A 12,941-nucleotide genomic window follows, 5' to 3' on the forward strand; every position below is an offset into this window, starting at 1 on the left:
AATTGACAAGAAGGGTAGGAAGAGAGAACATGTGGCATTATAAAAAATAATAATAATGGAAGAGAAATCACGAGAATGTTCTTATTCCTGAAAGTCAAGTAACGATGCAAAACAGTGTGTGTTCCGTGAATATAGCAATTTGGAGATCACTTGGTGGTCTTAGCAGGTACAACTCCAGTGAGTTGATGGGGTGGAAGGAAGCCCAGTTAAAATGTAATGACTTAAAAATGAGTATTTGCCAAAGAATTCAAGAGAGGAGGCTCCGAAAAAAGAAAGAAGGATTTTTTGTTTGCTTACTGATTGTTTAAAATGGTAGAATTTTGAGTATATTTGAATATTTCAGTTCTAGACTGCTTATGTTTTGGCTATAAAGACATATTTAAAGATGTCCTACTTGCCAAGTGGCGTCAGATGTGAAAGAGCTGAGAATGATATCTAATGCATAGCAGACCGTCAATATGAGTAAAATGTTATTAGTCGCTCTTCCCTTCTCTTCCTCTCTTCCCTCTTGCAGCTCCCCTGGGCTCGCCATCCTTTGTAACAGTACAACCTATTGTATATAGTCACAGTAGAAGTCCCTTTCTTTCCCTCTCTCTCTCTGTAATCAGCCCTCTCTTGAGTATCTCTTTAATGTTTGTTCCCCTAAGTGCTGGGCACATTCTAATATATATGTGTAATCTCAGCTGATTAAATTGAATCGCCTTTTCAGCTCTAAAATTTGAAGACTAAATCTGTTGCCCTCTTTATAAAATAAGTTTGAGATTGACTCTCCTGTAGACTTTGCAGGTTGGCAATGGTTAATAAGGCCATTTATTTCTATTTATGACGGGAATGCAGAATGAAAACAGTATCAACAGCAGTGGAGGGACCCTGGCAAAGCAGCACTACGTTTCTGCACAAAGAACTTTTGTTTGGAGCAGATGATGACAGGTTTAGGCACAGCTTTATTCCTAATCAATATTTTGGAGAGAACACAAAAGGTGATGGGAATTACAGTCTAACATTGAAAAGGCACTAGCTGAAACCACTGATCTAGAGACATTATCCATACAAGGCTTTAGACTTTAGAGTGGTGTTATTATATTAGGCATGATTTTTTTTCTTACAGCATGTATCATTTTTTTCTTCTTCTTTCATAGTGACTTTGTGGCTGTCAGCTAAAAGGGAACTTGTATGGAGTGTATAGTCATCAAAGAGATGAAAGATGAATGAGAGTAGAGCATTTTTTTTTAAGCACTATTAACTCAGTGCCATCTACCTGGAATGGAGATGCACTTTGGTGATTTCATTTTGATAATGCTGTAGCTGGTCTCTGATAATTGCCTTCTGTAATTGGAACAAATTTATGATTATGCTAATTCAGTCTCAGCCACCCACAATACAGAAGCTGAGCTAATCCATACCTGTCCGTGCATTTCCTTTGTAGAGCATAACATGATTAGCCTTTCACTGTGGCTAATGGAAACATTTTTATTTTGAGCAGACTTGGTTTCTCAAATGATGTGTATATACGTGTAAGTGATATGTGTTTGTGTGTCTTTATCTAATTGTATGTAACTCAGATATCAGCTTTTGAAACCAGTTTATGATATGAACATGTAGAGCCTTTAATGCTTAAAAAGATGGCTATTTTCTCCGTACGTGAATATATATTACATGGTAGCAAAGAACAAGAAAAGAGAACTGTTAATTACTATCTCCCAGCCACCACCTTTAAACCATATTTACATACCAGAAATTATGGGAGGAAAAATGTGAACACAGAAACAGTTTTGAGGCTCTCTGAATGCCAACTCTTTGTAATCTTGTTAGAGAGTCCTTGGCATCCTAAAGCCGAGTTTTAAAATGAAGTGGCACATTACACTATGTTTGTGATCACTCCTTAGGATATCACGCTTTGGAAGCATCTTCTAGGTGTTGCTTCATCAAAGGTTCAAACCCAGAATTTTTTCTTCTCTAGCAGATGGGAATGAGGAAAGGTAGAATTAGCAAAAAGCAGAATGTATTGTACTATCGAAAACACAGCTAAAAAGCAAATGGCAGTATGTACCTTCCCTTACAAATCACCTGCCCAGTGTGTCTCTCTCCCTATTCTTCTATTGATGCCAAACGTGTTCAATGTTGTCTTCTGCCTCTGATCATCATTTCTTGCAAATGTTTGATATTAACATACACAGGGCTCATTCTTCCCTCATGACAGTATTAGAGTTTCAGTAAACAGTGGATCAGGGTGTTCACTTTCTCAGCGACCATTTACCTGTCAAAATGAATTTTAAAAAAATAACATGAGACCATGTCTGACTTTTATAACTAAGAAGGGGAAGTGGAAGGACGATACTGATCTGACAGGAGACCTACAATGTCAGAACGTGAAACTCCATCATCAGAATTCCAGCTTTTACAGAGGTATACACATCTGTCATTTCCTTCAGCATTAGTGGGTGCCATTCAATCTGTGATCATTAGGTTTCTACCATTTGCCCAGTTCTGTGGCTGTGTCTTCACAATTAAGCTGAATCCCTGCTTCCTTTTGTGATGCATAATCAGATAAGTGGAGCTAAATTGAAGACACTGCAGCATAGGTGGCTTTGGAATCAATCTATACAGCCTGGCACGAAAAGGAAGACAAAGGGGGAAACCTAATAGTACTGTTATAAATAACTTGCAGGAAATCTTACCAAGGAGAAAGAGGAAGACAGGTGACATCTGAAAGTAGCAAAGCAAGTAATGGCCTATACTAAACTTAGAAGACTGTTATGCTCCATTCTGAGCTGAGGAATGTCACTCTACACAATAGGGGAATCTCAGTTAAGACTTATTCAAGAATGCCAGGTCAGATTGTGGGAAATGTTAAAGAGCGGTACTTTTATGTGGTCAGTAAAAGACATAAGAAAATGGCCAGTGTTTTGTGGCAGATTAAGTATTTGAAGACTATGGTTCTGGTTCTGCCATTTCCCAGGTTCTATTAGGCAAATTCTATAACCTGTGGAATTGGAAGAAAACATTTTCTTTGCCTGCCTTGGAGTTCTGAAGATCAAATAAGATAATGTATTGGATCTCAGCATGTTCACTTGTGAATACAAAGACCATGACCAAGGCCTCAATGGGTTCATGCCTTTTCTTCATGGTCATAAGATGGCTGTCATGTCTTTAGAATCCCATTTGTGCCCAAACAGGGAAAAGGCCAGGAATACCTAGTCATCTTCTCAGGACAGCGAATGCTTTTCTACACGTCACCCAACAGACTTAGAAATGGTTAGGCCTTCTGAAATATTTTAAGACTGCAGGCTGTATCATCAAAGCCTGATTTCATGGACTACGTGCTCTCTCACTTCTGCTCATGGCCAAAAAAAGTGAATTAAAACACCAGATTGCTTTGAGAGGGCTAACCATAACTTTTCATGAGTTATATACATGGACAAATATTGTGTAATTTTTGATGTCAAAATAATTCCAGTCCCATTCTGAATATGCTGACCTGTTAGTATAAGCAGAATGCACACATTCAAATGAGAGCTGTCCTTCAAGTCGGCCCTGTAGGAGACAGTACACTAAAAGCATGGCTTTTATCAAGAAAATATTTGCAGCTCTTCCTTAGGAAGGATCATGAAATCCTGAAATACGTTTTAAAAATATCTTTATTGTGCCAATCCTCTATGTTTTGATCTAATTTTGCAAATAGCATATGGTCGTTCTACCGAAATCTGACACATGATATGGATGACTGAGCACAGTGGTTGCAGGCAAGTCTGGGATTCAAATTCTGGACTGCATATAATCCTCTGGGCAAGGTACTTAATATCTTTCTTTTCTTTATCTGTAAAATGGAGGTCATGTCATAGATACCTTTTAAGGATTATATCAGCACATATATAGTGTTAGCTATTGCATAAGAAATGCTAGGTTCATTGTTTTTAGCCTGGGAAATACTCATTGATGAAAACTCAGGATGTGACTTAACATAAATGAGAAATGTGCTGGCTAGACCAGTTTCCTGAGATGTGGAAGTTCAGGGTCTTCCCTTTAGTTCCTATGGAACTCTGTTGTAACCTCTGCCTGTTCTACTCTTCCCACCCCTCGAACCTTAGATGCCATCTCAATCTAGCCCCTTAACAGCTAGAATGAATTCCTCTGCTTTCTGTTCACTTTATTCCAGAAATCATTATACGTGTTATTTTGTAAGATGGTAGCTTCACAGAAAGATTGAAAGGTTACGTAGGGAATGATCGCACTGGAAGCTGCTACGGCCTTCCAGTATTTCCTTGGCTCTGTGTCTCCTACTACCTAATGTAGTCTTTCCCTCCACCCTGTCCTTTCAGACAAGATTGCCTTCCCAATCCATCTTTAGTTGTAGTAGAGAGGGAAAAAAAACATTGGTTACTCTTCTGTAATTCATACTTCAGAGGAAATACCTGAAATTCAACATAAGACCATATGTAGCCATTATCAAGTGGCTCCCAGAGCATATTTAAGAACCACTACACTAAAAATGCCTCTCTCTAGACCATATCTGTGCCCAGCCTTGGGATCTAAAACAAGGATATTCTTCTCTTTTGACACTACTCCACGATGTAGTTTGAAGTTTTATCGTATGTGTGTGTGAATGGCATGCCAGTCTCTAAATTTGTAGGCACATCAGTTTGACCTAGAAAATGTGTTCAGTAGGTGCCATTGAACATCCTCAGAAGGAGGTTCTATGCAAGACATATGGAAGCCAATTTGACAATAAATTATATTTAAAAAAAATAAATTCAAGTTAGTTCACATAAAAAAGGAATATATAAAACACTGTTCATGTTCTTAATGAGAGTGCCACTGAGTCATATTGAAAGAAAATGATCACAGGCAATGCATAGATGAATGGAGAACCTTCAAAAGTCATAAATCTGAGATTTCATCTATAATACGTATGAGCAACTCAATTTCATAATCAGTCTAGCAAATCCTGAGAGAGATGGCTGGAATTGGAGGATGGGAATACTCAGTAGATGGTATCAACCAACAGTTCTCATTGGCATTTTCTCTGGAATGTGAAAGAAAAGTGTCGGGTTGATGCTATCTAGAATTCAAAGGAGAGAAGGTTTGGGACCCTCTATGGGAAGAGAGCTTGCCTATTAAAATGGATTTTTTAGGTGCCTCTTTAGGGCAGTAGGCAGCGCGTCAGTCTCATAAAATGGATTTTTTTCTTTCTAGTCTAGTTTTATTTTATTTTATTTTACATTTCTAAAATCTTAGTAACACTGCCTTCTCATTCTCTTATGGAATATTAAGAAGAACAGGAGCATTAGAATTCTAACATACTGTCTGATGGAAATAAACATTTAAGTGTAACGTTTCTATGTGTCTGTACACAGATGTCTTTGACAAAGGTCAGAAGAGGTGAAATGTTAGGTTTCATTTGGTAATTTTCACCTGTAACCCAGATCCCAGAGAAGATAATCTCCCACAAAGCCTCAATCCATTACTCTTCCAAAAGAGGTCCCTTCCCCATCCAAGTACTCCTTGCTGCCAATTTTCAAGAACATCTGTAAGCTTGTCAATTACCTGCCTTCCATCCCTGGATAATCAGAACGACTGATCAGGAACCTACTATCTGGCATGAAATCTAACTGTCTTTGATGGTCTGCTTTTCCGGATTTGTTTATAAACTGGAAAAAAATCTACAAATTGGAGGCCATCTGTACATAACACTATGCTAATAGATGTGGGCATCCTGCAAATCCATAAGCTCATTACCTCTAAGTAACTAGTTTCTGCACACACTCCCAACTGGGATTATCCATTTAAACCAAGTAAGGAGAAGCATATGAGGAATTGTTTCTCCGAGGGGTGAATGCCTCCAATAACTTTCTGCACTGGTAAGCCTCTCTGTCAAGGAGATGACCTGTTAGCATGAGGTCATTGACTTAGTGATGCAAATGTCCTTTAGCCTCAAGGTAGTCAATGTATTGATCCCATAATGCTAATTTGAAAATTTGTGTTGCTTTTGTTAAGTGCATAATTAGGGCCTTCCAGCATTGGCAAACTCTTGTAAAATAATCTAACTCAATATTCATGCCCTTATGGTACTTGCCAGACATTTCTCTGAGAAAGCCTTGAGAGTAGCCAATGATACATATGAACTATAACATGTTAGGATGATGGGGAAGGCAGATTTAATGAGATAGAATGAGCTGTAGTGAAGGAGATTGAGGAGATTTGTGGTAATGTTCATGAGGGGCCAGAAAGCTGGTGTGTGTCCATGGAGAGTGAGTGAGTCTAGTTTGTGAATAAATTTTGTTTGTCCCTCACAATATATTTTGAGCCATCATGTGGGAATCAAGAAACAATACATGAGTGAGGCACCTGGGTGGCTCCGTAAATTGCATGTCTGACTGCTGCTCAGGTCATGATCTCCTGGTTCATGGGTTGGAGCCCCGCCACCTGCCTAGGATTCTCTCTCTCCATCTCTCTATGCTCCTCTGCCCCTCTTTCAAAATAAACCTTTTAAAAAATTTTTGAAAGAAAGAAAGGAAGGAAGAAGAGAAGAGAAAAAAGAAAAGAAAAGAGAAAAGACAAGACAAGACTACATTGGAATATACATCCCCAGTTTCTCCTGAAAATTCGAAGCCCTGGTTACACTGGTTGTGATAATCTGATCCTAACTGGTGCACGTCTGCATTGGTCACGTAATCTACATTTTGACATAAATGGCCACCACTTCCCCATACATCTTGATACTGAGGTGAAATACTCCAGAAATTTGAAGACTACCATGATACATTAAAAATAAGAGATTTTTAAAAAATTTAATGTTTATTTATTGGGGAGGGGGGGCAAAGAGAGATTGAGACAGAATTCAAAACACACTCCAGGCTCTGAGCTGTCAGCATAGAGTCCAACGCAGGACTTGAACCCACAAGCCATGAGATCATGACCGGAGCCAAAGTGGGACACTTAATTGACCAAGCCACCCAAACACCCCAAAAGCAAGAGATATAAGCAAAAATGAGATCATTGTCATTTTTATGGCACTTGCTGTTTTATTTTTCTTTAATACTCATGTCTCTACCTAAAGTGGGAAAACAAAAGGAGACAGAATGCGATAACATTTTTTAAGACAAATGAGCGTGAGCTCATCTCTTCATGGAAATGAAGAACAGCCCCTTGTCTTTAATATGCAAGCCATGCACATGGATGTCTTGCACCCAGGGCCACTTCTGTAATTTATGTTCCCTCCTTGGCCCCCAGGAACATTTGAGTTTGCAACTTCTGGTGCAGGGAATGCTTTTTCTATCTTATTTATTAAACTATTCTACATTTAGGAGCACTTAGCTCATCAAAAATGTTTTAAAATTTCTCTAAGTGACAAAAGCATAAATCCAAAAGCAATTTGTCATTTTTATAAGCCCAGAAAACACCAAACTGATTTCCTCATAAAGATCCTGCCGTCAGTTTAATGGATAAACTATTAGTTTATAGATAAAAAACAGGCCCACAGTTAGAAGTCTACTAATGCACTGCCTCTTTATACACATAATTGGATTGAGGGACCTCAGTCATGACACCATAAACACTAAGTACGCCACAATGTATATACAACCAAGATCCCTCGTTCATCCTATGTCAGTGTTTTTCAAACTATGATCTGAGGAGACCCAGAAGCAGACCATTGTAAATGTCCGTAGTACATATGAGTGGGTGGGTAGGGGTGGTAGATTGTATGGGGGTTCAACTTATATGGTGGTCCATGTGGTGCACTGAACATCTCTACTGGGCACGATTGTCGTAGGGAAGGATATAAATGATCTCTCTGGGAGTTCTGTAAACAGTGGCCCTGGGAATGGCCCTGTTAGGATCTGGAGCACCTGAGTGGCCCAGTTGGTAAAACATCCGACTTTGCCTCGGGTCATGATTTCACAGTCTATGGGTTAGAGCCCCACATCCGGCTCTGTGCTGACAGCTCAGAGCCTGGAGCCTGCTTCACATTCTGTGTCTCCCTCTCTCTCTGCCCTTCTCCCACGCTCTCTCTCTCTCAAAATAAAATAAAGACATCAAAAATAATTTAAAGTAGCTTAGGGTCCCTCACATCTGTGGCTCTGATACCCTTACTTCTTCATCAGTTATAAGAAGTCTCCTTATCTATTTTTCATCTTGTGCTTTCAGATGAACATTAAACTGAGGAAACATTCCATGGTTAAATATAAATTTGAAAACCACTGTGCCACATGGTAATTAAATGAGGGTTTTTTTTTTAAGCTAAAGTGATTTTTTTTTCAGATCACTACATAGCTTTTCGTTGAATGTGCCACAGTTAACCTCCAGGAAGAACAGTTACCTCTAGTGTTCTCCTAAAACCCCTGTAAACACACTACATTTTCTCCCAATCATTTTTAAGTGTCTGTATGTTTGTTTTAAAGTTTATGGTAACACTAAACATATAATTTTGCATTTTGACTCATTCATATATTAGGAACTTTATCTGTGTTTTCACTAGTTAAAATATGACTTTTCATGTCTATATAACATTAAATCATGGATTGGAATCATGATTAATTTAAACAAAGTTCCATTTCATGCGTAGCTTTGGCATACATTTTTCTTTTTTCTTCTTCCCTCCCTTTCTTTTTCCACCAAAAACAATTTATGTTGTTTAAAGCTTCATTTGTACAGAGAGGGAGGGAGGCAGACCATAAGAAACTTAAACACAGAGAACAGACTGAGGGTAGATGGGAGTGGGGGGGAGGTGGGGAGAGGGGAAAATGGGTGATGGGCATTGAGGAGGGCACTTGTTGAGATGAGCACTGGGTGTTGTGTGGAAGTGATGAACCATGGGAATCTACCCCCAAAACCAAGAGCACACCGTACATACTGTATGTTAGGCAATTTGACAGTAAATTATACTAAAAACAAATTAATTAAATAAAAATTTACAATAATGAGAAAAAATAAACAAATCCTCATTCATAGGCCCGTTACTTTCCTTGTAAACTCCTGGGATCATAATTACAAGAATATAAGGCATTACTTTCTTTAAGATCATCAGATGGACGATGCCTGGATGGCTCAGCTGGTTAAGTGCCCAACTCTTGCTTTCAGCTCAAGTCATGATCTCTCAGTTTCATGAGTTTGAGCCCTGTGGTGAGCTCAGTCCTGACAACAAGGAGCCTGCTTGGAGTTCTCTCTCTCCTTCTCTCTCTGCTTCTCCCCCAGTCATACTATCTCTGTGTCTGTAAAAATAAGTAAATAAATAAACAAACTTAAAAAAGAAGACTGTCAGATGTGGATAAATATTAGGAAGAAGATCCAAGTGCACAGGTCTAGCCCTGGTGAAGGGAGGGGTTGCTGTAGTAAAAAGGACTGTTAGGCAAGACCTGAGGACATAACTCTGATCTGAGACCCGGATGGAAAGTGAGATTGAGCCGTGTGGGTGCCTGTGGGAAAGACCTTCCAGGCAGAGCAGTCAGCAGGTGTGAGGACCCTGAGTGAAACTTGCTTTGAGCTTTCTAGGACATGAAGGATTTCACTAGGGCTGCTGTAGAGTGAGCAGAGGTTACTTGGGGAATCTGAGATGGAGAACTGGTTGGGGGGCCAGACTGGGAAGCACTTTGTTAGCCTTGGTAAGGAAGTAGAGCAAAAATCAAACCATGAAAATAAAAACTACATGTATGTGTGTGTCTATTTATGTGTATATAATTTTTAATATTTGGCATTTTGGAAAGAAAATCTTCATTGCATTGTCTAACTTTACTAGTGGTATAGGATATTTATTCAGTTTCTAATTGCCGTGTATCTCTTTTTTCCTTTATCTTTAAGCTATATAACCAAGGATGGAATATTATCATCAGTTTGTGAGAACTTGCACTATTGAGGTTAAGATTCCTCAGATCATATTTTTTCCCTCCTACCGGACTTTCGGCAAATATTTTCCTCGTCTGTTAGCTATTTAATTTTGTATATAGCTTATTTTTATATAAGTTTTCAATTTTAAGTCAAACCTAGACTTGGTGATGGTGGTTTTAATTTCCTCTGAGCTGAGATTCCTTCAGGAAGCCTTTCTTTGATGGGGTACCTGGATGAGTCAGTCGGTTATGCATCCAACTTTGGCTTAGGTCATGATCTTGAGGCTGGTGAGTTCGAGGCCTGCATTGGGCTCTGTGCTGACAGCTTGAAGCCTGGAGCATGCTTTGGATTCTGTGTCTCTGTCTCTTTCTGCCTCTCCTCCACTTGCGCTCTGTCTCTCCCTCTCAAAAATAAACACTTTTTTCTTTTTTTTTAAGGAAGGCTTTCTTTTATTTCCAGGTGCTGGGACTCCTTTCGTTTTAGTCTCCAGAGCTCTTTCTGGCTGTTTACTCTCCAGAAATAATTTGCTTATGGGTCAGATTTGCCCGACATACTGACCAGCTGTTTTTAGGGAACTCTGGTAAATGAAGACCTGGTTGGGGACATGAGGGAACAGCTTTCTAGGTGCCACAAATAGCAAGAGTAAGGCAATTAGCAGTCAGAAAACCAGGCAGTTTACACTCAAGAATTTCTGTTCTAGGAGAGTAGAGTGGAACAGAAGGTCCCAGAACTACTTTAAGCAACCCAATTTGTTCCATCCAGTGTCATAGTCGTGATGGCAATTTTAAAGGTCCATTCCTTTTGGCCTTGCAGTGAGCATTTCATCCCAGATATTGGTGACAGTGTTACTCCCGGCTCTTATTTTCTGGTGGTGATGTAGATTGACTTCGTTATTTCCATCTTACCCATTAACCATAAGACCCATGTAAGAAGAGGCTGTGCAGTTCTGTTCGTCTCACTTTACCCAGCTCTCAAGGCCACCTCTGATAGTCAGTGTGTGTTTGAGTATTCGTCAGGTAAATAAATGAATGACTGTAAAACATGCAATGTCCATGGGCAATGGAGGGCATTTTGTCACAGACTTCATGGTCAGATGTGTTTTAAAATCCATTCCACTGTCCTGCTTTGTTAGAGCAGTGCTTTTAGTCTCTTGGTCATTATTCGCACCCACCCGTCTAGGCTGGAACATGGCAGAGCCTTCCAGGAGTTCCTGGAGGTGGTAGGCTTGCTTCTTTACTTCATGGCTGGCCCTGCGCCACATTCCTTTTTCATCCCCTCTTGATAATAAACACTGTCCTGAGACTTCTTCTTTTGGATGTTTTGTGCCATTTGATTTTCTAAAATTGACCTCTTCGAGAATAGCTTCTGGATGGTGATTGATTGATTTTAGGTACTCTAAACGCCATTAATTGAGCAGTACTGGAAGTAAATTTCATTGTAAAGGATGATACTAGATTTTCTTTTTTTTTTTTTAATCTTTGTTTAATCTACAGAGAAAGAAAAATAGTGCTCGCGAGCCAGGGTGCATGCACGCAAGAATGGGGGAGGGGCGGAGAGAGAGGGAGACACAGAATCTGAATCCGGCTCCAGGCTCTGAGCTGTCAGCACAGAGACTGACAGGGGGCTCAAACTCACAAACCTCTGGATCATGGCCTGAGCAGAAGTCCAATGCTCAACCGGCATAGCTGCCCAGGCACCCCATAATAGGTTTTCTTCTGATAAATAAACCCATTTTTATTAGAAATCAACAAATTATTGTACAACTGTTGCCACGTGTTTATTAGTAAATTAGAATTCTTTAGATTTAAACAGGAATGAGGCATCTTTTTATTTTTTTTAACATTTATTATTGAGAGAGACCAAGAGAGCATGAGCGGGGCTGGGGCAGAGAGTGAGGGGACAGACAGAGGATCTGAAGTAGGCTCTGTGCTGACATCAAAGAGCCTCATAGGGGGCTCCACCCACAAACCATGAGATCATGACCTGAGCCAAAGTCAGAGGCTCAACCGACTGAACCACCCAGGTGCCCAGGAATGAGGCATCTTATACTAAAACCAACTTTCAGTTATCTTCACTAGTTGTAGGCAGGGCATGATGCAACCCCCCCCCCCTTACACCCCCATGCATATGCTTCTTTTGGTGTGATATCTCTATCGTGTAGTCACCGCTATTGCTTTCTGGGTTAAATTATGGTTTTGATGTGTCTGTTAAATGTCTGTGCATATGACAGATGCTGGTAACTGGAGCTAAATGTTTACTGTCAGATGAGATACATGTAGTGCTACGGAGATGGCACTAGAAAGTAGAAATGTTGTTCAGATGTGTATGCAGAGGACAGAATGAGGAAGGAAGGCAGTTCGTTCTGGGGTGACACTCGCCTGCCTGATAAAATAGGGGCACTAAGGGTAGAGCACTGCAGCTGGAGGAGGAGGAGGATGTAGGGGAGCAGTAAGTTCCCTCTGTGTCTTCTCTCTGTGCTCAAGGAAAGCGAAGGGCAGGATGACTGCCCTAATTAAACATCTCTGCAGAAAAAGCAAATCCTTATGAATGCGGATTTGACCTGATAGGATCAGCCCACCTACCTTTCTCCATAAAATTTTTCCTAGTCGCCATTACATTCTTACTATTTGACCCAGAAATGGCTCTCCTCCTGCTTCTACCCGGAGCTTCGCAGACAAATAACCTGTCAACCATGCTTACTATAGCACTTCTATTAATTTCACTATTAGCCATATATCTAGCCTATGAATGAACACAAAAAGGACTAGAATGGACTGAATATGATAATTAAAGTCAAAACAAATGATTTTGACTCATTAGATTATAGTTAATTCTATAATTATCTAATGTCTATAGTGTATATCAATATCTTCCTGGCCTTCATCATATCCTTCATAAGACCTCTAATATACTGATCCTACCTAATATCATCGCTTCTATGAGTAGAAGACATGATATCTCTATTTATCATAATAACCATAGTAATCTTAAATAATTGCCTTACACTATCCAGTATAATACCAGGGGTAGGATAAAAGTGGAACTAGAAAGAGGAAAACCGGTTCTCCAGGAGTGATCTAGAGAAAATAAATCAAGATGGAAGTAGCCCGTGCCCAGAG

General features: G+C 39.8%; 1 protein-coding gene across 1 annotated transcript in view; it reads left to right on the plus strand.

Annotated features, from left to right (window-relative positions):
* UNC5D (unc-5 netrin receptor D) overlaps window positions 1-12,941 on the plus strand; it is a 443,483-nt gene that overhangs the window by 307,925 nt on the left and 122,617 nt on the right. The window lies entirely within an intron of this gene.

Source organism: Suricata suricatta, chromosome 1 (assembly GCF_006229205.1).
Source record: "Suricata suricatta isolate VVHF042 chromosome 1, meerkat_22Aug2017_6uvM2_HiC, whole genome shotgun sequence".
In the NCBI taxonomy this organism is placed as follows: Eukaryota; Metazoa; Chordata; class Mammalia; order Carnivora; family Herpestidae; genus Suricata; species Suricata suricatta.